We start from the raw sequence: 24,693 nt of genomic DNA, 5'->3' as shown, positions 1-24,693 counted from the left end.
AACAGTACTACAGCTGGTAGCACAGAGGAAGCAATGACAGCTCTGAAACAGTACTACAGCTGGTAACACACAGTAAACAATGACAGCACTAAACAGTACTACAGCTGGTAGCACAGAGTAAGCAATGACAGCTCTGAAACAGTACTACTGCTGGTAGCACAGAAGGAGCAATGACAGCACTGAAACAGTACTACAGCTGGTAACACAGAAGAAGCAATGACAGCACTGAAACAGTACTACAGCTGGTAACACACAGTAAACAATGACAGCACTAAACAGTACTACAGCTGGTAGCACAGAGGAAGCAATGACAGCTCTGAAACAGTACTACAGCTTTTAGCACAGAAGAAGCAATGACAGCACTGAAACAGTACTACAGCTGGTAACACGCAGTAAGCAATGACAGCACTGAAACAGTACTACAGCTGGTAACACACAGTAAACAATGACAGCACTGAAACAGTACTACAGCTGGTAGCACAGAGGAAGCAATGACAGCTCTGAAACAGTACTACAGCTGGTAACACACCGTATGTAATGACAGCATTGAAACAGTACTACAGTTGGTAACACACAGTAAGCAATGAAAGCACTAAAACAGTACTAGAGCTCGTAACACACAGTAAACAATGACAGTACTGAAACAGTACTACAACTGGCAGCACACAGTATGTAATGAGAGTGCTGAAACAGTACTACATATGGTAACACCCAGTAAACAATGACAGCACTAAAACAGTACTACAGCTGGTAACAAACAGTAAGCAATGACAGCACTAAAACAGTACTACAGCTGATGACACTCAAGTAATGACAGCACCGTTGCAGTACCACAACTGGTAACACACAGTAAGTAATGATAGAACTGAAACAGTACTACAGCTTGTAACACACAGTAAACAATGACATCACTAAAACTGTACTACAGCTGATGACACACAACAAGTAATGACAGCATCGTTACAGTACCACAGCTGGTAACACACAGTAAGTAATTACAGAACTGAAACAGGACTAACATTGTTAACACATAGCTGGTAAGTGGCAGTGCTGAACCAGTACCAGAATCTGGGAACACACAGTAAGTACATGGCAGTACTCCAGCTGTACTAATGCTGTAATGCCACTACCAAATGTCCTTTGTAAGAATCTAGCTGCTTTGCTTTCTCAGCTGCAATGACACCATATAATTCAGCTATGATATTTAGGTTCAGAATGCTACAAGGGTCTGGCTGTGACAAATTGAATATGAAAGCTTTTCATCAAATAACAAAATAAAACTATTCTTGTTATGTTACTATATACTATTTTGTAGTTTTTATTTCTCTGCATGTATGGGGTTGTGTTCCAGTGTCCGCTATCTTAATTATGCTTGTTTCAGATAATATTCGTATGATGGCTACTAGGAGATGTACTTTAGTTAAGCCACACTGACCACAGTGCACAGTGTCTGCTGTAGTATGCCTTGCTATGCATGCCACATCCTGTTGTACTGTACAAACAGTGGCTGCTATTTTTTTCTAAGCTTTATACTAGCCTTACTGTGTTACTCAGCTTAGCTATTTTCTTTACTCAAGGCAGAATAGGGTCCGAGCATGTGATAAAGTATCTGTATACTTTTTTATTAGTTTTTATTATGTGCATTTGTTTACTCAGAAATGCTGAGTAGCCATGGAATCCCTTTTCAGAAGAGGCCTGGTGAGGAAAGTAGCAGAGTTACAATAATAATAGTACTATTTGAAGTGCAATTGAAATAACTCCAGAACTGCAATAGTACTAATAGAAATTGAAGTGCAATTGAATTATGTTGCAAGAGGGAGTATAGCCTAATAAATTGTATTAGTGCAGGCTAGTTCATCCTGCTTTGCACAGTTTTTATCCTGTTCAAAACCACTTGTCACCTAACTAAAGGAATGCAGAAAATCACATTGGTCATATGTTGCCCATCCACACTCATCACATGCACAAGCACACACACACACACACACACACACACACACACACACACACACACACACACACACACACATGCAATATGAAGAACTGTCTTCTTCATTTCTTTGTCTTTTTGTGATGAGAGGAAGCTAGATACCTCAGAAAAAGATTCACTGTGTCATGGGGAAAAACAAATAGCATCCTACATTGGAAGCCAAAGATTCAAACTGTGGGACAGCAACAATGATGTCTAAATCACTGTGCCCCACCAAACCAAACCAAACCAATGAAATTCTATGAACAAAAGCAGGTGCAAAGGCAGCTTGCCTAATATATACTAGAAAGCAGTATGACCAGGTTTGATTCTAATCTCACGCCATTAGAATTAGTGGCTTTGTTTGGTGGGGCAGGATCAGTGGTTTTGTAATAGATGGAGAGAGAGAGAGACTAAAAAATTCAATTTACCTTGACTCTATGCACGTAGGTGGGTTTATTTCAAACACTGAGGTCCAACACCCAATATTAACAACAGTGGTTGCACAGACATCTATGATAGCTCTAAACACTAAGTCTGAGATTACTGTACTCTGGAATAGAGGGCATTCACCATTATATCACAGGCTGAGACTTACCGTAGATCCCCTTAGGTGTAGTCTTTGGCTCTATTGGTCACAATTATGTTTCTTAGAATACCCAAGAGATGCACAACTAATGTATGCTTTTTGACAATTTTTTAACATGTTTTCTTAGTCATACTAATTAAAGAAAAAAACAGCGCTGCACAATTAATGAATGCATGTTACCCAGTTTTTCACACTTGTCTGAAGGGGCCAAAGAGTAGCTATGCCCAAAACACACACACACACACACACACACACACACACACACACACACACACACACACACACACAAACGCACACTCACACAAAAAAAAATAATCTTATGCCTTATAATTTTCCATTAAGTGACTGGGAACTGCAAATACACTGAAAGTTTTGAACTTTTCACAGGAACTAAATCCTGAATGCTGTTTGCTGTGTTCACCGGTGGGAATGAAAACGGCTGTATAAAGTGAGGTGATACTAGAAGTTTGGTTGAAGATGATGTGTTAAAGGAGATGGTAACTTGGAGGCCTCAGGACACTTTTTTTATAGTATGAATTTCAAACTCAGAGATTGTCAGTTTAAGTGATTTCTTTTGCTGCCATATTTGTTTGATTTTGACATTTTAATTAGGATATTTTGCCTCTCAAGTAACAGACAAATGGTTGTCCACATGGACCAATCCATTCCCATGTTTGTACTCTTAGCAGCTATTTTCATGCACTCTTTTCTGTGGCTCATGAAATGCCCTTAATTGAGTAAAAAGGGGATTCCGGCAGTTTATTCATGTTGTCCAAGTGTCAGTAGTGCACAGACTTCCTGAACTATTAGGCTTACATGTACCCTGTAGTACTAGAGGAAGAAAAATGAACAGAAATGTAGGTGCTCTTACCAGGATTTTACTATTAAATGCTAATGTCCTGAAAGCTGACATTCCAAGAGAAAAAAGAATGCTTGAAATCCTAAAGAGTGAAACACTCCTTTTTTGTGCTTTTTGTAGAGGAGGGGGGAAGGCCCCCTAGACCCATGATGTTGCAGTAAAGTCTCTCACACCCCAAAGTGATATATTGTGAGGGGAGGGGGCTTGCCCTCCTGTGAAAATGTAAATGTGAAGCTTTTTCCTTAGGTTTAGTGTTTTTGTTGTGGTTTCAAAGTTTCAAAACTTTGATCTTATGGTCTTATCCATGTAGGTTTCGAATTTTGATAAAACAACATAGACCCATAGATAGATAAATAGATAGATAGACAGATATCAATTACATAATTACTCCAACTTGTAAGAGATAAATGTCCTTAAAGAAATGAATAATTGCTGCACACAATTAGAAATCACATTGATTTCCTATAGGAAAAAGTGTGGAGTTTTGGCATTCAACTGTTTTTCTGTGAGTTACTGCTGCTCAAGCAATTTCACCTTTTAGGCATCCATAATGGAGCCCCCCACTGCCAGCTGTGACAGTACATGTTAAAATCCCAAAAATGACATGTTTGAGCAAAAGACACACATGACATACACACACTGACACACACAGACACATATATGTATACTCACACACAAAATCATATATATGCATCCATGCTCATGTACATCTAATATCTGTGTTTCTTTCTGTTTCCTTTTAAACCAGCAAACTCAGTTCACATATACCCTGTATTTCACCTCTTCTCCTACTATATTACATAGCTTGTTCCAAGTTTTTTAATTGCAGCACATGTAAAAACACACACAGATAGATACACATGCATATATACAGGCAAGCAGTCATGCACACAATCACTCACATGCATACCCCCCCCACACACACACACACACACAAACACACACACACACACACACACACACACACAAACATATATATATATATATATATATATATATATATATATATATAAATATATATATATTTGTTTGTGTCTTTCGGCTTTTCCCAGTTAGGGGTTGCCATAGCGGAACTCCAGTCCTATGGATTCACTTTAGAAGCTGGAAATACTGAAATGTTGAAATTCAGTAGTTTGAGCATATAAAGTGGAATCCTGAAAAGAGCGAAAGCTCAGAAGCGCAAATTTCAAAACCTCAAATACCTGAGGTTCGCTGCGGTTATGGATTCAGGTAAATGTGTGTGTTAAGGGTTTGGGGTAGGGACTGTGGTGTGTGTGTGTGCGAGCAGAATGTAGCTTGTGTGGTGGTGTTGTGTGTGTGTTTGTGTGTATTGCGAGCTCAGAGTTAGAATATTTAAGTAGGGGGGTGCAGGGGTGCTTTCCCCCCTGCTTTTATATAGTAGAGAGCTTGTGTTTGTATGTGGGGAGGATGGTTTGTGTACAGTAGTAGCGCAAAATTCAAAATCTCCGGTGTGCGAGATTTTGAATTTCACGCTTCTGAGTTTTCTATGTTTCAAAAATTTGACTTTATAGCTTCGAAATACTGAATTTTGACATTTCAGTATTTCAAGGATATAAAGTGAATTTATATATGTATGTATATATATATATATATATATATATATATATATATGTGTGTGTGTGGTAACAAACCCATTTTTCTCTCTACTGACTTTGCACCAGCAAATCTAAAATCAACATAAGTACAAAAACTAAATTTGGCATCTGGACCTGACCTTTCCAGAATGCGTACTTGAGTAAATCACATGAACTCTTCAAAGTGTGACCTGTGCTCCTATAGTATTTCTTTGCTCATTTCTGGCAGTTGAGGATATTGTTAAGTCCCGCACATTTCAAACACTACAACTTTAGGTCAAATACATGCTGTTCTAGTTGAGACATGCTGTTCTGACAACTTTTATGTGTACTATTGCCAGACTGTTCCTTGGGTTTGACAGTCATTTCTTCCTGCCACCTTTTGACCGATGGGGTAAACAATGATGTAGAATAGTGTCAGGAAGAGGAGGGAGGAGTACATTCAGAAGTCAAACTTAGACTTAAAAAGATGGAAGAACGAAAGCGAAATTTTTGCAAGAATTGCCTGTCCCAGCCTACTGAACTCTATATACAGATGATAATTCACATTTCGGTAGGTTTTGGCTTTTAAGACATCTTGTATGCTCTTTGATGTGATAGGAAATGTTAGAGGTAACTTCCTGATGTTCAATTTACATACAGATTACTGCATTATTTACAATAATTTTTGATACACCTGAATCACAGAATGCTGATTTTTGCTAGTGGACCAGCATGATATGTTTGCTTCTTTTTTTGGAAAGCATTTTAACAGTAATACATTATGCAAAATAAATACAAGTCATTGCAGAACAGAATTAAGAATATATTTTCTTCTTAAATAACAATATATATTTTTCTTATAAATTATGCATGTGATTGAGTAAATTGATGGGTAAAATACTTGAAAATGATGTATTTTGTAAAAAAATGTAATACTGTGATATTTTATTTATTTATTTAATTATTTATTTATTTATTTTTTTTGTTTTTTGATCGAGGCACTGTGTATGTATACATATATTGTAGGTTCATAGGTTCATAGTTGTTTATTAGGCTAATGACCACAAGGGCCTTTTTAACCCTAGCCATGCATCCCAAATCTCTAACAAGTTCTGATACCCTTGATAAGTGTAAGCAGGGGCTTGGGAGAGGAAACATTTACAGGTTACCTGTGTCCATTAGAGACATAGGTGCCAAACCAGGGATAAATTTCCGGTTTCCCATCCAGTTGTTTAAGTTGCACTTGAATTGGGTAAGGGAGGAACTCTGCTTCACATTGATAGGGAGCATGTTCCATAGATGGGGTAGTCTCTGGGATACATACCTATCTCTCCAGCAAGTCCTATTTATATCACATGCAAGGTTTAAGTTTTTAGAATGGGTAATTCTGGTGCTGTCTGTTTTGTGGATATGCAGGAGGTCCATTAGATTGAGGTCTGGCAATGCCCTGTATGCCAGGCATAGATCTCCCCTAAAAAGCCTGTAGGAGACAGAATACAGGGATAGGACCATGAGGCAGTCTGAATAGGTTATTTTACTTACTCCCTGTATTCTTTTAGTGAGGAACCTCTGTGGATGTTCCAATTTTTGGATATGCCTGGTTAGGTACATACCAAAGGGGACAGTGTACTCAATGATAGGTCTGATGAATGCCAAATACAGTGGAACAATGAATTCCATGGGCTTAGATGCCATACCTTTGTTTATAAGCTGCGCAGCATAGAATGAGTTCCTCACCACTGTAGACACATAATGGTCAAAGGCTAGATTACTATCTATGTGTGTCCCTAAGTCACTGACTACTGGGTCAGCTCTAAGGAGTATGTTGTCAATATGATAGTTACCAGGGATGGATGACTTCCCAAAGGACACTATTATGCATTTCTTGGCATTTAGTTTTAGTCCATGGCTCTGACACCAGTTGTCTTTGTCAGCCCCTCCTGGAGAACATTTGTGTTAGTGTGAGATTCAATGACAGCTTCTAATTAGCAATCATCTGTAAATTTAGTCAGCTAGAGACCACTGGCATAAGCCTTGTCTTCTGAGAAGTAAATGCCAAAAAGGAGCGGTCCAAGGACTGATCCCCGTGGGACTCTACTTGTTACTGGCCTCTTTGTAGAGGTGTACTCTCCAAGTCTAACTTCCTGGATCCTGTCTGTGAGACAGTTGGCTATTCACCAGGTGACATATGGTTTTGTACCTAACCTCTTGAGTTTGTCAACAATGTCTGAGTTGGGTATTGTGTCAAATGCCTTTGCCAGGTCAAGGTAGGCAGTGTGAACAATTTTGCCCTCATCCATTGCTTTGGTGACCTTCTCAAAGAAGTCCACCAGGTTGAGTAGGCTTGATCTGCCCTTGAAAAAAAGAAACTGGGTTAGATACAGTGTCTGGAGGTTTACTATATATGTATTGATCATCTCCACAATAATTTTTTCCATGGCTTTACATATAAGACTAGTGAGAATTATGGGTCCGTAGTTTCCAGGGTCTGTAGATGGCCCACGTTTGTGCAGAGGGATGACTGTTGCCTTTCTCCATTCATGAAGCATGAAACCTGTTTGCAGGCTACAGTTAAATACTAATTCCAGAGGCCCTGACAGGTCATGTTTTGTGCTATTTAAAAGGCATCCTGGGATATTGTCTGGGCCCACTGATGCAGTGTTCTTGGTCTTAGAGAGAGCATTAAAGACTTGCTCCCTAGTGATAGTAGGGCAAGTTATATTTGATGATATTTCCTGAGGGAAGGTTGAAGAGGAGAAAGGGTTAAAGTTGGAGTTGAATTTATCAGTCAAGAGGTTTGCTATATTTTCTGGCTCAATATAGGTGGCTCCATCACAATGAGCTCTGCACACAATTGTGTATTGCCTTTGATGTTGCGGACATAGCTAAATAATGCTTTGTGGTTATTCTTGGTCTGGGAGGCCAAATTTACCTCAAATTTAGGGTTGGCAGACTTTATTTGTCCTCTGAGTTGTTTGTTTAGTTTGATGAGAGAGCTTTTATCCTGGTTGGTGCTGCACCTCCTAGGTTTTGCCATGATTTTTTTCTTGCTATTGTATAGCCTATTGATTTTGTGATTCTAATGGTGGCTTGTTTTTTGAGTTAGTTCTGTACTTCCTCCTGGTGGATACAGCTGCCTCTATGCAGCTATTAACATGCTTGTATAGGGTTTCTGTAAACAGTTCTGCATAAGCAGCAGTGTTTTCAGCATTTATGGGGGCTTGAAATTTTGACAGGTTCTCACATAATAGCTGGAAGTTAGCCTTAGAATAGTTCCTGAATATTACAGGTTTAGACAGGGGTTCAGGTTTTATTTTTACTTCAAAGGAGACCATTCTGTGGTCTGACCTTACCAGGGTAGGCATTACAGTAGGGGGTGTGCAGCAGTCTCTCATATTAGTGAGGACCAGATCCAGGATGGTTGCACCCCTGGTTGGTTTATTGACTATCTGGTCCAGGGAGTTTGTGTTTACAATATCCAGGAATCTCTGTGCATGTACATTTGGTGTCATATAGGATTCTCAGTTAATAGTGGGGTAATTAAAGTCACCCATGAATATGGTATTAGGTTGGATGCTTAGTGTTTCTAATAAGTTTAAATACACGGTATGGATTTCCTGGGTCACAGAGGAGGAACAATAGCTTGCAAGGAAGTGGTATTGGATTTTACCTATGGTGATTTGAACATGGAGCAGCTCAAGTGCATTGTCCTGTTTGACCAGCCTTGAAGTGGGTATCCACTGCTTTTCCAAATCCTGGTCAAGGCTCTTGCCTCACCCATTGTGCCTCTTTTAGGCTACGTCCCAAAGACAAAGCTTCCAACATAAAGATCTGTTAAAAAGCAAATTGAAGGTCATGCTGCATAATGCTAGGAGCCTTAACCTGAAAATGCACTCACTGGAGATTCTCCTTGCACTGGAGGATGCTGATGTCTGTGCAGTCACGGAAACTTGGTTCAGGGTTGTGGAGAGCAGCCCTGCCTTACCAGGCTATACCTCATTCCACATATTCTGACCCCAAAATGAGTTTGGGAAGACTAAGGGCGGTAGAGTCTACATCTTCATTAAGGACAAGCACACCTCCAGACTAGTTTGCCAGCATGATGCACTGGAACTACTCCAGGTGCAACTGACAGTTGGCAAGACAACTATCCAACTTATAGCCAGCTATTGATCCCCCTCCATGACTCAGGATATCCATTCCTCTTACCTGGATCTACTTGACTCCATTAAGGTACTCTCTAACACCCTGATCCTTGGTGACTTCAGCCACTCCACCATAGACCAGGTGAACTATTCCTGCGCTAATGGACTCACTGAATGATTCCTTGACTACATCAATTCTAACTCACTAGACCAGCTTTTCTCATCCCCCACAAGGGGAGATAACATTCTGGACTTGGTTCTCACCAATATGGGCAACCACTGCACCACTCCCATAGCAAGTTCTTCCCTGTTGAGATCAGATCATCAGACTGTATCATTTGAAGTTTCTATCCCACCCACCCCCCCAATCATAATCAAGCTAAAAATCTTCTCAAAAGCTGACTACAACCTACTAAGGGAGGGAGGGTATCAGTAGCTTCACACCACAGACCCTCTCACAGGATGCAGACAACTATTTTAATCAGTATGCCAATGCAGTATACAAGGAACTGTACAACTGCATGGGCTCAGCCATACCCAACAGAACTAAACTCTTCTCCTCAAGGAAACACAACCCTGTCTGATGGGCATCCTCTATCAACAGACTTTATAACAAAAGGAAGAAACTGTTCTTCAAGGGTAAAAAGGAACCTGTTCCAAATTGGAAAAACTCCCTCCTTAGTGTCAACAAGCAAATTAGATCACTAATGTAAGCCCCCAAAGCCAATTATGAATCGAAACTAGCCTCTGAAACAAAGGGAAACCACAAAGCCTTCTTCAGTTACATCAGGAACTTCCATGGCAAAGCCCAGGTTTGTTCTGAATTTGTACTTAACAGAATCACTTACACCTATCCTGTTGACTTAACCAACCTGCTAGCAGATAGTTTCAGTGCAAACTTCATCACCCTGTTCCTCCCAAAGGCCCTTTCGACATCACTGATACTTGTCCTGCACCTCAATTCTTTGTAGATCAAGTGCTAAAGGCCCTATCCAAGGCAAAGAACACAGGTTCCATGGGACCTGATAGTATCCCAGACTGTATTCTGCACCATCTTCAGCATCTCCAGCAAGACCTGGCTTCGCCATTGAGCACCCTATTCAACCACAGTCTAAGTCCAGGCTTCAGTCCAGCAGAGTGGAGAACTGCCATTGTCCTCCCTTTGCACAAAGCTGGTGCCAGAACTGACCCTGGAAACTAGCGCCCCATTAGTATGACAAGTCTGATCTGCAAAGCCATGGAGCGTATTATTATGGATCTCATAAACAGGGACATAGGCAATCTCCAAGCACTTGACCCCACCCAGTTTGGATTCGTCAAGGGCAGATCTTGCCTGTTGAACCTGGTTGACTTCTTTGAGACTGTCAGCAAAGCTCTGGATGAGGGAAAGTCAGTGCATACAGCTTACCTTGCCCTGGCCAAGGCCTTTGACACAATCCCCCACTCAGGCATCATCGAATAGCTAACACAACTTGCTGTAAATCCCTATCTCATCAGGTGGGTTGCCAACTGGCTCACTGGCAGGACCCTCAAAGTCAAAATAGGTGCCTCCACCTCTGATAACAGACTTGTCACTAGTAGAGTTCCCAGAGATCTGTCCTGGGACCCCTTGTTTGGCATCTACCTCAGAGATCCAGGAAAAGACAAAAGGCCTGTGGCTGACTAAGTTTGCAGATGACTGTAAGTCGGGTGCTGTCATTGACTCCTGAGATGGTGTTAACATACTGCAAGAGGGTATCACAGCAACTAATGACTGGTGCCAGTCATGTCCTCAAGCTAAATGCAAAAAAATGTATCATTATGCCATTCAGCAAAAACACAGCCCCTACTGATTACCACATCACTGGCACTCCCCCCCCCAAGCACACAATCTGCTGTGAGAGACCTGGGCACTCAGATTGATAACAACCTCACATTTGATCATCATGTAATGGCAGTGTTCAGAAAAGCCTTTTTACTTGTTTCATCTCATAGGTAAAGGGATTGCATCTTCCCTCATTAGACCAATAACTGAGTATAGCAGCCTACCTCTCCAAACATCTACTTCAACAGGAAAGGCCACTGAAATACCTCACAAAGCGAATCCATGGCCTCCAACACCTGTCCTGTGTGGACAGGCTCAAATCACTATCACTCTATTTGATATCGTACAGATTGCTCAGGGATGATCTGTGTCTTGCCTACAAGACAATCTCAGACCCTGCCCAGTAGTACTAGAGATGCTCCATATACATAAACCTAACTCCTCATGCATTACCCAGTGGAAAGGCCTGAATCTTATATACAACATCAACAAAACCTGCTGGAGAGACAAGTTTGTCTCCCAGAGGCTGTCCCTTCTCTGGAATAGACTTTCCATACATGTCAAACTGAGCACCTCGCTGACCCTCTTCAAGCACAACCTTGATGAGTGGATAGGAAACCACCAATTTGTCTCAGGGGTTCCACCTGTGTCCCTCATTGACAGGGGTGACAGGTAATGAGTGAAGTTTCTTTTTGAGGATAAACTCTTGGCTAGGCTTGTAAGGGCCCTTGGCCATTAGCCTAGTAACCTCCTATGATCCTACGATCCTAACAATATTTATTTTTTTATGTAAATAGAGACATCTCTACCTTTAGTCCCTGCCTGTGAAGTAGCTGGTCTAAATGTATGGAAGGCATGATAACCTTGCACTGCTGGTGTGCTCTCTGCAGCTTTAAACCATGTCTCAGTGACCACACAGATGTCAGCATTCTCTAAAGAGAGCTTCTAGGGAGTGGAATTTTGTCAAAGGCAAAGTAAATATGTCAGTCAATAGACGAAACAGTTCTTCAGAAGTTGAATAAAACTCATTAGCTATAATTCAGTTGCAGAAAAAAATCAGGTTCCAAAATTTTAAAATACAGGGATAAACAAATATTCCTTAAGCTTGGACAGATGTTCCTGCACTGTATACTTGGGCAAATCGCTTGAACTCCTTCAAGTCAGTCATATTCCATTAACATTTAATGATATGATATCATATTCTTTCCTGTGCACAAGACAGTCAGTATAGGTTCCACCATGAATCATCAAGATCAAACTCATCCTGATGGCCAAAAGTGGAACAGTGTGGTTGCAATATGCCACGAAGCATATAGGCCATGGATAAGCTTGCTGTCAAAAAGTTTATTCTATTCTATTTTATGGGATACTACCATCCCCTAGAACGGATCTGTTTAAGAGACTGCAAAACATCCTCTGCAGAATGGTAAGCCATAAAGCATGTTAGTGTGGGGAATATGAGGCATCTGTAGCTGTATTATGGTATCAGTTTATCAGTGTAGAATATGAAGCTGGTTTGCACAATAAAGGCCTGCTTTGTCTGCAGATGACTTCAGATTCCATACTGGGAAATCTGTGCCAGGGGAGTATAGCAGATCACTTCCACATGTAATTTGGAGTACAAGACAGTATTAGTTAATATATCAAGGGATATGAAACAATATGGAGTTAACCGCTTCTCAGATGAAATAACTCAGTGGTAAGGATATAAAGCAAAATCAGAGAAGCGGAACACAGCAGACAAGAGACAAACTCCTCTTCTGAAATAAAATAAAATATCCTCTGTAGCACGGTATGAGGCAATAAGGTAGCAGAAACACTCCAAAGTAGATTAGAAGATTTATTTATAAAACAATGAGTTAGCGCTTTCACCTATTCAGGCTTCTTCAGACTCAACACTGTAGTGCTCACAATAATTACTTATATACGCTAACAAGCGGGAAACAAAACAATTGATCAATTAAACTACAAGAAAAAATATATAAGCAGTCATTAAAACTCTGATAAAAAGTGTGTATATAGTAAAACTGTATGGTCATCAATAAACCTGTAATGCATAAATAATTATATACTAAATAAACATATAAATGTGAATTAAAAATATATATATATATATATATATATATATATATATATATATATATATATATATATATACACATATAAAATCTACAGGTTATATAACTCATGTATATACCTTCAGTCTCCTCATCTTCAGGAAAGGTTTAACAGATAATTTAACATTCAAACCTGGGGGGGTATCAGATCTAAATCTCATAATCCAAAAATTTTCTCTGCCTTCTGTGTGCGTCCTAATATCCCCTCCTCTACAATTGATATGAACTGTTTCTAAAATCCTAAAACTAAAGGAATGGAGGGGACCACACTCAAGTACATGCTTCGCCAAGGCATTACTCTTGTGTGCCATCCTGATGCTGTAAAGATGTTCACGTATGCGATCTCTGAAACTCCTGTTGGTCTTGCCAACATAAAAGGAGCAGCACATGGAGCAAGTGGCAAGGTAAACTATATTATTAGTCATACAATTCCCAACTGCCTTAAGGAAATATGTATGTTGAGTGACTGGATGTAAAAAAGTATGGCTAAGATTAATATAGTCACAAAAGTTACAGTGACCACACCTGTATGTTCCACTAGGTGAAGTTGAACGTACTGGGTCAATGAATCCCCTGTCACATAGTAACCTTTTAAGGTTCTTCTTGTTCCTATGTCTAAAGACTGGGGTTTCACCCAATATATCTCTGATCTGAGAGTCTGCCATCAAGACCTTCCAATGTGTCCTAACAATGTCCTTGATGTCACCAACATCAGTGGTGTAAAAAATGGAAAAAGCTGTATGTTGTGTGGCGGATGTACTAGACTGACTGGCCAGGGCTGTCTGATTAGCACCTGTTTCAGAGAAATAGGGGGCAGCAGCTCCTGTTCTAAGATCTGATATGCCCTCAGTGCCTCTAGATATATCATTGGTGCTGTAACCACGATCAATCAGCCTATGATGTAATTCACTCATATCTTGGTCAAAGCCGGAATCGCTGGGATTATATCTGGAAACTCTAGTAGCCTGTCCCTTAATGATGTTATTGAATACATAAGGAGGATGCATGCTGAAGCGATGTAACAGAGTGTTCATGTGACAGGGCTTCCTATAGACCCCTGTGTTGATCAACCCACCTGGTAGTTTCTCTACAAAAATATCTAAGAATGATATCTTGTTAGTAGATATCTCATGACTGAAATTGAGATAGATGGTAGATGCATTGATGGACTGTATAAAACTAGATAATTCCTGGTGATCACCTTTCCATAAAAAGAAAAGATCATCTACAAATCGTTTGTAGAATGAAACATGTTCCATAAATGCAGGTAACAGTACATGTACTCATGCTCCCATTCAGCCATGAATAGATTGGCATAGCTATTGGCACAAGAAGTGCCCATAGCTACGCCATCCTTCTGTAAAAAGCATCTCCCTTCAAAGTAGAAAATATTATTGGACAAAACCAGGTGTAATAAAGAAATCAATAGACTGACCTTGGAATCGATCATGTTTGATTCACATAATAAATAACGCTCAACCATGTCTATACCTATCTGATTGGGTATGACAGTGAATAGAGATTGCACATCCATTGTCACAAATATGAAATCAGTGTCACCTGATAGACCTTTCAAATGGTCATAGAGATCAAGCAAAAACTGTCGTGTGTCTTTTAAAATGTGGATATTACTATCTACAATGGGTCTCAAATTGTTCTCTATAAAGATTGAAGCTGGTTCAGTTATCCACCCCCTACCAGCTACAATTGGTCTTAGGGGTGGATCGTCTACCCAAAATACATAAAGACCTGAACGATCCACCCCTAAGACCATTTGTAGCTGGTAGGGGGTGGATATTTATTTTTCATTTTTTTATATATATAAGTATGGAGAAGGAAATATATTTTATTCAGGGTACAACTAGATGACACTATAAAGTGTAAATATATGATGAAATATGTATTATTTATTAATTGTGTAATTAAGGTTAAATGTATATTATTATATTATATTATTTTATTATACATTCGTAAAAGATTTTATCATTATGTAATTTTTAATAAGACATTGGGCAAGGGAAGTATGCACTGTGCACTTTAAGGTTTAATTGCATTAATTATGAAATGGAAATGAGTCATTGGTAAGTGTATTTAAGCTGAGTTTTTTGGATTAAGAGTGTTCTGAAGAAGTCTATAGTAAATAGATGAAAGTGCTTAACCTGTTATAATTTGTTGTGGAATAAAGAGACATTTTTATTTATTTTGTGCCGTTGCATCATATATGCTTGACGTGGAACAGATTTAGTTTTTTGTTATATAGTTGGCTGTTCCGGTATCTACTTGTTTTTTTGAAACATCTTAATGTCTAAATGGTTACAACATATCACTATATGTGTGTATATATATATATATATATATATATATATATATATATATATAGAGAGAGAGAGAGAGAGAGATAAATATGTATGAGCATATACACATGCAAATGCCTATGGGCAGGATTCATGAAGCCTCCGTGTAAGAGATACAAGGCTTACACGGAGGCTGCAGTTAAATGGTGTGACATCAGCATGTCATGCATATGCATGAGGGCATGCTGAATCACACCTAAGGCTAACATGGTCCGTGGAAGACAGTAGGGGGCGTGTCCATAGGCCGAGCTCTGCAAGCGGACACGCCCCCAGAAGAGTAAAAGTGCCCAAAGTAAACACCCACGACAGAGTACATGGAAATGTGAATAAACATAACACAACACATGCCCCCACAGACTATGAACATAAAATTATATAAATGAACATGTTATATTTTTTTTAAATCGTAAAGATGTTTGCCCGTGAGTGCGCTCATTTGCACGGGCGTGCCCGTAGCTCAGCCACAGTTAGCAGTCAGTGGAAAAGCATATAAGAACTAACTATGCAAAATAAGCCAAAAAGCAATAGCGTAGTGGTAGAGACATCGGCTGACGAGCAGGCAGTCATGGTTCGAGCCCCCACAACATCAATTTTTATTTTTAGTGAAATAAGCACGAAACAAGTCCCTGACATATATGTACACATATAAAATTATATTTTATGTAAAATGTAATGACATAGGCCATTTATTTTGAAGAAATGTGAGATAACAAAATAATAAAAAATGCCAGATGTGCCTAGAGCTGAGCTACAGTTTAACAAGGTGAGTGCATCTGCCCATGGGTGATCAGTGGTTTAACAGATGTAAAATGAGTTCCCGAAGGTGAGCAGTGGTTTAACATGCTGAAACTGTGTGCCCCTAGCTGAGCTGAGCGTAATATGCATGCTGACAGCCAAATGAAGCGTAAACCAGCGTAACCCGTTTGCGCGGAGCTGCGCACCACACCAACAAGCTAACCGATGGGCAACGTTGAGCAAGCTGTAACAAAATTGCCTTTACACAGACACACCCCCTAGCCTGTCTAGACAGTCATAAAATATAAAAAGCAGTGGCCAGGCTCGAACCCAGGATTCCATGCACCATAGTCAAGGTACTGAACCACTAAGCCATGACAGCTGTACTTACAAATGCAGTAATAGCAAATATATAGGAATGAATAGAAAGTGAAGCATGACAAAGCAGGTTTTGTGAAGCTGATACAATTCCAAAATGGCCAATCACAGATAAGTGCAGGAAAAACGGGCATATCTAAGCCCCATAGGCGGGAATACACAGCATAAATGATTGTAGAACTAACTTGCAGCCAGAATGTCAGGAGTAGGTGAGGGTAGTTGCTTTTGAGCACAGAGGTGGGGCATTGAGGAGTCCAGATATATGGTCTGGCTCCTAGTCCACAATCATGAGGCCCAACTCATGCAGGGCCAGGTCCTGTGTGGAGCATATAGGGCTGAGGCGTGGGACCGGTTGGCTCATGATCTCACCAGTGCCACAGGGATTCCAAGGACTGGTGAGCAGGTCCGTCACCACCATGCGGACCTGAAGAGACGTAAGCAGGACTAATTGAACCTTTGGATCCAGGAGGCCAGGCAAATGCCCAACGCCCCACTACTGAGTAAGTTACATTTAATTATGTATGTAAGAAATTAAACTAGCTGATATTATGGAGATGTGTATTCCAATATTACTTCATTTATATTACAGCTGCAGGTGTCCGTTCTGTGAACCGCAGAGCCTATGGCGATAGGCTGGTGCGGTTGCGCCACCAGGCCGGTCAGTAATCCTCTCCCAGTAACTGTAAAGTAATATAAAAGTATGACAGTTAGCAAAAGAGTGCAGTGTAGTCACTAAGTAATAAAATGTGCAAGAAACAGTGTAAGAGTGTTTGCAAGTATTGTTTGATTACAAAAGTGTGTTGCAGTCTGTAATCCAAACAGAAAAATGAAAATGTCTGAAATAAAGTCTGAAATAAAGATGCCCCACCTGTAATATAATAGTACACAACCTGCAGCAGGCTGAAAAGTACAGCTGCAGAAGATGAGCAAGTCACATGTGTGAAATATATCCTTGTTGAAATACTGAAACATGACAGAAGTGAGACTGCTGGAAAGGATTATAATAACTACAGGTAAAACATGTCAATAAAGCCTAGAAGTAAGTACCATCCTGAATAGTAAAATGAAAACAAGTGAGAGAGTGTGAGAAAGAGATATGAATCCACCAATAAAGTAGTAATAACCCCTGAATAAAGTATACTGCAGTCAGTACAGAATGAAATTAATGTGACAAGCAGAACCAAACTGTGAAATGTGTTCAAAGTGTTGCTGCAGCTGGAATGTGTATCCCAAAATCTGGATATGTTGCTCTCAGTCTGCAATATGCAGATAGTATGATTGCCTGAAATACCATACATCCACAGTTGTCTATAGCTATATAAAGCAAATGTAGCAGGATGATGTAGCTGAACAAAGCCAGATATGAACATGTATGAATAACAATAAAATGTATATTGATGTAGCAGTAACAGTCCTATCACCAACTTGAAGTAGTTATCATATAGGAAACTGTAGTTAGAACAGTAGTGTGTATATATCTGCAGCTAGTAGAAATGTACAGCATATGTATTGGTATTTGAAGGTGTTAATTATATTTTCTTCACCCCACCCTATAACCACATATAATCCATTCCACGTGAAATTGGTATGTGCCATCACAATTAACACCCTTGGATATTTGTCCTGTTGGGTCATACATATTTGCATGTAAGTTGATGCATCTGCCCTGTTCATACATCCAAACCTGATGGCCTGTTGCCATCAATCAACCCTGCATGTTGTTGGACTGTGTATTGCTGTTCAAATTATGCATGTGTTATGCTCGCTGTTCAATGGTGTGAATATCTGGGTGTTTGGTTAATGGGAATACTAATGCATGCTGTTAGAACTAATTGCGAATGGTATTGTATGTTACTAACCCAAACTGTCATGACATAATGCAAAACATAGGTCGACAGGGAAGGCGGGTTCCAGCAGACCCACCTCTCCCACCTCAGCTGGCGAGTGCACCTGGCACTAGTGCCCAGTCTGGACCCTCCTCCGGTGGCCCTGTGCCACCTGCGGGTGGAAGCGCTGCAGGGGATGGGGCCCGTCCCCCCTCTGCAAGTGTGGCCGGAGGAGAACCACCACTCACCCTCCGTAGCGTCCGGACTGTGGTGCGTAGGGAGATCCGGGACTCTGTTCTTGGGCCCCTACGCCAGCTTGAGGCACAGGTGGCACAACTTACGGGCATGCCTGTTGCCCGGCCTACACAGCCCCCAGCACAGCCCCGTCCTGGACAGTGAAGGAACAGTGGCAACTGCCCATGGGTGGGGATATCAGTTCCACTGTTGCCATCTGTGGGCTCATGGGCTCTGGATATCCAAACATCTGTCCCCGTCAATTGTGTAACCCCCCCACACGTGTCATACACCGCCCCTGTATGCGTCTTGTTTGTCTTGTCTGTTGACCTACCCAACCTACCTCCCCAGCTATACCGACTTCCTTTACCTGACATACCACTCTCACGTGAAAAAATAAAAAAAAAAAAGGGCACTCTGTACCCACAAAAAAATTACGCCCCATACATAGCTGCCCATTCCACACACATGTCTGCTGGACATGGAAACTATCAATTACAATTGGCTGTACAACAAGTATTATTGTTGTCCTGACACCTCTCTCAGGGGTGGAAGGTTTCAAATGTCACACCAAATTACAAACATATGCACAGCTGTTGCTGATGAAGAAATGGGCAGCTATGGGCCTTACCTACATCCCTCCTACTGTCTTACCCTCTTTGTGACCCCTTTTTCACCACTTTCCTGTCTCCCCATTTTCATCTCTTTCAAAGAAAATAGCGCGGGTGTGCGCCAGAGTAAGCACTGTTAAGCGGTTGTAAGCGGGTGTGTGTGGAGCTGAACGCCAGTGCGCATGCGGGAGCTCCGAGCAAACCAGCGCTAACCCGGTTACAACTGCTTAAAAGTGCCTTAGTCACTCTGATTGACAGGTCCTGTAGTCAGTTCAAAAGCAAAATAAAATCCCACTGTCAGTCACGAACCCAGGACCTTGGAAACAGTAGTCTGCATGACTTACCACTAAGCCATGACTGTTATACAAGAACATTGTGCTAAAATAAATATATCATGTAATAGTAGGAATGAATGTAAAGGGAATATAGGAAGTGTAGTACACAAAGCATGTCATGTATACTTACTGTCAAATCTAGTGGATTTCTATAATAGTAGTGTGTGAACAGAAACAGCCATGCCAGTTGGTAGCTAGTAGGTAATAATGTCAGTTATTATACATATACAAATGTATGTATATTTATATATATATATATATATATATATATATATATATATATATATATATATATATATCTATATATATATACATAGTTGTAGGTGTCGGTGTACATACACACTTAGTACAGGAAACAGGAGAGATGAATGGAGAAATGTGAATCTACAACACAGCCTGAATCATGAGAGAGATACTAACCTTTACACACACAGAACAGTGTCCACAGCATACCAGCATGGTCCCCGCCCTTACAATCTGAAAGGGCAACGCCTATCTCACATGCCCTTTTATAGCACTGTCCTGAAATCACAGTGAGAACTGCAATCAGTACACAACTGGCTGCATGCAATTAGCAAATGCTGGCTTACAATTAGTGCAGAGGCCATCACATGGACTTATGCAGATACCTACAAAAGCATCCTGTACTCCCACTCCACACATGCAATACTTTCATTGCACCATCTGGTGGCAGACAGAGAGAGAGAGAGAAAGAAAAAAAAAAAAAAAGAAAATAAGAACACAAACAAAAACACACGTAAGACAAACTAAGTTGAAGCTGTCATCAGTGTCAGTATCAAGCTGGGCTAGCAGCAGCAGGAAGCTATAGTAACGGTAACGCAACCAGCTGTGACAAACACAGGTAATGTAAAGTAACAAGTTAATAGTCTACATACTGTGAACCCTCCATACGTGTCATTGGTCTGTATCTATAGGTATGTCCATGTGATAAGTTGTGTGCACGTAGTTTCACCCAAAGGGGATGACTATACATTACATATCATACAGTGTTAGGCCATGATTCTGGCACCAGTTGTCCGTTTCAGTGAGGCCTGTCTGTAGGATGTGTGTGTCAGCTGGTGTAACGACTATGGCGCTTAGTTCGCAGTCATCTGGGAACTTTGTCATCCACAACCCACACATGTTTGCTGTCACATCTGAGAAGTAAATGCCAAACAAGAGGGGTCCTAGCACAGAGCCCTGTGGGATACCACATGTGATAGGCTTTGAGTCTGACATGGCTCCCGCAATATCAATATTATGGATTCTGTAGTTCAACCAGTGTGCAACCCATCATGTGACATATGTAGTAACATGTAAGCTGATGAGCTTGTCTATGATGCCTGAGTGGAGTACTGTGTTGAAGGCCGTAGGCAAGTCCAGGTAGGCTGTATGGACTGCTTTGCCCTCATCAATGGCTGTAGTGACTGTTTTGAAAAGGTCAACCAGGTTCAAAAGGCAGGATCAGCCCATCACAAAGGCAAACTGGGTGGGATCAAGTGTCTGCAGGTACCCAATATCACTGTATATGCGTCCCATAATGAATCATTCCATAGCTTTGCAGACCAGGCTGGTTAAGCTTATGGGGCGGTAGTTCCCAGGGTCAGTAGAGGTGCCTCCTTAGTGGAGTGGGACCACTGTTGCTGTATGCCAGTATTCAGGTACATATCCCATAGTATGGCCAAGGTTAAATATCAGTCTTATATGCGGTTGTATCTCCTCTTGGAGTTCACGTAGCACACACATCCAGGGATACCATCAGGTCACATTGATGCTGTGTGTTCTGCTTTGCTGAGGGCGGCCCTCACCTGGACATCTGAGATGATAGGGAGGTTACATTCAGCTGTGATAAGTATTTCTAAGTGTGGGGGAGAGGGAGGGGGGATACTTGCGCTGAACCTGTCTGCCAGAATGTTGCCAATATCTGTGTGTTCAGTGAATGTTAAGTAGGTGTGTAGTAACTCAGAGCATATCTGAGGCTTTTGGTCCATATATCTAACATAACTGAAGAAGGCCTTGTGGTTATCTATAGTGTCCATGGCCATTTCCCTCTCAGAGTTGGCCGTGGATGTTGTTATGAGAGACCATAGCTTATTACCAGTGCTGACCACAGATGCCTTCCCTTTATGTGAATCTGCTCTGTCCTGCAGTAGCCTCCTTCAATCGTTATACAATCTGCCTTTGGCTGGGGTCCACCAGACAGGATGCCTAACCTTTGTGCATAGGGTCTGGGTTAGAAATGTGTGTGCATGTTCCATGCATTCTTTGGGATGTCCATGGGAAGCATTCGCAAAGGGGTCAGCATTGTGGGTTGTGGCTTCCACTGGCCCAGTGGGCTGCATGGATACCATGTCAGTCCTAACAAATGAATATCTGTCTATTCACATATATATCAAAGTAGTCTACTGTGCTGGTGGTGGTGGTGGGATATGTATATCCAGGCTGAGTAATTTGTGTCCAGATCACACTAGTGGATGGCGTTCCACATACAGAACCTTGGTATGAACCCCCAGAGTGAGGTTGTGCATTGGACCTGTCTCAGTGTGCTGACCGATGGGGCTTGCTACTATGTTGTATGGAATGTGGCAGGTATTGTTGCACAGGTGTTGGCTGAGCACTGATATCTGGCCATGTACTTGTGTATCCACCAAGAGACACACACGTGCTACATATGGGAGTAGCAGTATATCACTACAGTTGAGTATCATGTATAGTATGTGTGCCATATATTGCTGACATAGTTTGCTGATATCCTGTTTGTGTTCTCTTTCAGGGACATGGCGCGTCAGTGAAATCCTGCCTACTCTGCTGCAGAAGATGAAGAGATACACCAGAGTCTGGTGCGGGATTATGACATACTGTTTTCCCGCACCAGCCAGAATAAGCAGGAGAGGGCTGCACTGTGGCAAGCCCTTGTCCGTAGGGTAAATGACATTGGCACACATAATAGGACATATGAGCAGGTACGACATCACTGCAGTGATTTAATCAGAAATGTCTGTCAGCGTGCGTCGGATATCCACAGGCAACAGGTCGCCACAGGAGGTGGGGTGGCCACACATCCCCCCTCACCAGACTGGAGGGGCTACTCCTAAGTGTTGTGGCTCCAGCCCAGCAACACACCTGCATTATGATGGAGGCTGGATCCACACAGCAACACGACATGGAGCGTTCAGGTAATATGCCATATGTACACTTGACTGTTCTTTACACTGTTAGTTTATGCATGTGTAAGGTGTGTCCGTGGTATGTAGCTGTCAACATAGTATGTAATTGTGCAGGTGTGATATGGCCAATATCAGCAGCTGACATGTGAAAGGCAACTGGTGTACTACTGCACTGTATCATATGCAGTATCAATGGCACAGTTGTGCCCACTGACATTAATCCCCTCATTTCTGCAGGTCCCTCTGGTGTTACAGCAAGGCAGCCCATCCATGCTGGTGAGTGTGTTTTAACAATACCTATAATAGTCCTGATAGTGCTAGTAATAATAGTGTAACTCAGTAGTGCACTGTGTGTATACTGTGGGGTGTGCATGTGTGCATGTGTGCCTGTGTCCACGTGTGCATGTGTGCATGTGTGCATGTGTGCCTGTGTCCATGTGTGCATGTGTGCATGTATGCATGTGTGCCTGTGTCCATGTGTGCATGTGTGCATGTGTGCATGTGTGCATGTGTGCATGTGTGCCTGTGTCCACGTGTTCATGTGTGCATGTGTGCATTTGTCCATGTGTACACATGTCCACATGTGCATGTGTCCACGTGTGCATGTGTGCCTGTGTCCATGTGTGCATGTGTGCATGTGTGCCTGTGTCCACGTGTGCATGTGTGCATGTGTGCATGTGTGCCTGTGTCCATGTGTGCATGTGTGCATGTATGCATGTGTGCCGGTGTCCATGTTTGCATGTGTGCATGTGTGCATGTGTGCATGTGTGCCTGTGTCCACGTGTTCATGTGTGCATGTGTGCATTTGTCCATGTGTACACATGTCCACATGTGCATGTGTCCACGTGTGCATGTGTGCCTGTGTCCATGTGTGCATGTGTGCATGTGTGCCTGTGTCCACGTGTGCATGTGTGCCTGTGTCCACGTGTGCATGTGTGCATGTGTCCACGTGTGCATGCGTGCATGTGTGCATTAGTGCATCACTGGTAACATTGTGTAGACATTGTAAACTGTGTTTCCTGTCTTCCTCCCACAGGTTCTGGTGCTGCTCTGGTGTCCTGCAGCAGGGAACCTGAATCTGGTGCCACAGGTACTGATAATGTTGATATCTATGTAATGGCACAGGAAGGTGTGTCAGGGTCCGTCATTGGTCAGCCAATTGACAGTACACAGCTGTCAACCCCATCATTGCGCACAGTCATCCTGCCAGTACATCCTATGTCACTATTGTCTCTAGGTGATGGACAGGATACAGTGGGCATTGACCAGGGTAATGTGGTATCTGTGGCACATGCTTCCCCACACAGCAGCCATGGGCAGGGTCCTGAGATGGTACCCCACAGACAGTTGCCCATGGGTTCTCGTGGGAGCATCCGTGGGCGTACTGCCTCTGGCAGACGTGCCCAAAGAGGTCTGTCAACCTCAGCTATGTTTCAGGCTGTCATGCAGGCACAGTTGCATATGGAAAGGTACAGCAGACAGGGTCTGAGGGAGCTGAGAGCATGTCGCACAGCCATGACTGACAGTATGTGTGACATTGCGGATGCTATCCGTAATTTCACTGATGTCATAGACAGACGTTGATGGGACATATTACAGCAGTTCCACTACCACATGTCCATGAGCTAGGGCAATGATGGACGGTTGCAGCATTGACGTGGCCGTATGCCAGCAACAGCAGCAGCTGGCAGTTGGCGTGGACGACAACAGGCCCGCGGACGCCCCCATAGTGCCAGCAGCAGCCCCAGCAACGCTGGGTCTGTGCTGTCATCAGACCGCCCCAGGAGACCACTTGCACGTGGCTCTGGACAGTCCCAACAGGGACCTGTGTCCAGTCATCACACTCCCGCTTCTGATGACAGTACCCAGTCTGGCTTAGTACCAGATATGGTCCATAGCACCCCTGCCAGGCACAGGTACCGTGTCTGTGCCCACAGACACTGATCTGTACGACTTGCCAGGTGCAGTCTGTGGCTGTCCACAAACTCCAGTA

Source organism: Protopterus annectens, chromosome 12.part0, assembly GCF_019279795.1.
Source record: "Protopterus annectens isolate FY-2018-M chromosome 12.part0, PAN1.0, whole genome shotgun sequence".
NCBI classification, from domain to species: domain Eukaryota; kingdom Metazoa; phylum Chordata; order Ceratodontiformes; family Protopteridae; genus Protopterus; species Protopterus annectens.
Note: the sequence above shows the minus strand (reverse complement) of the source record.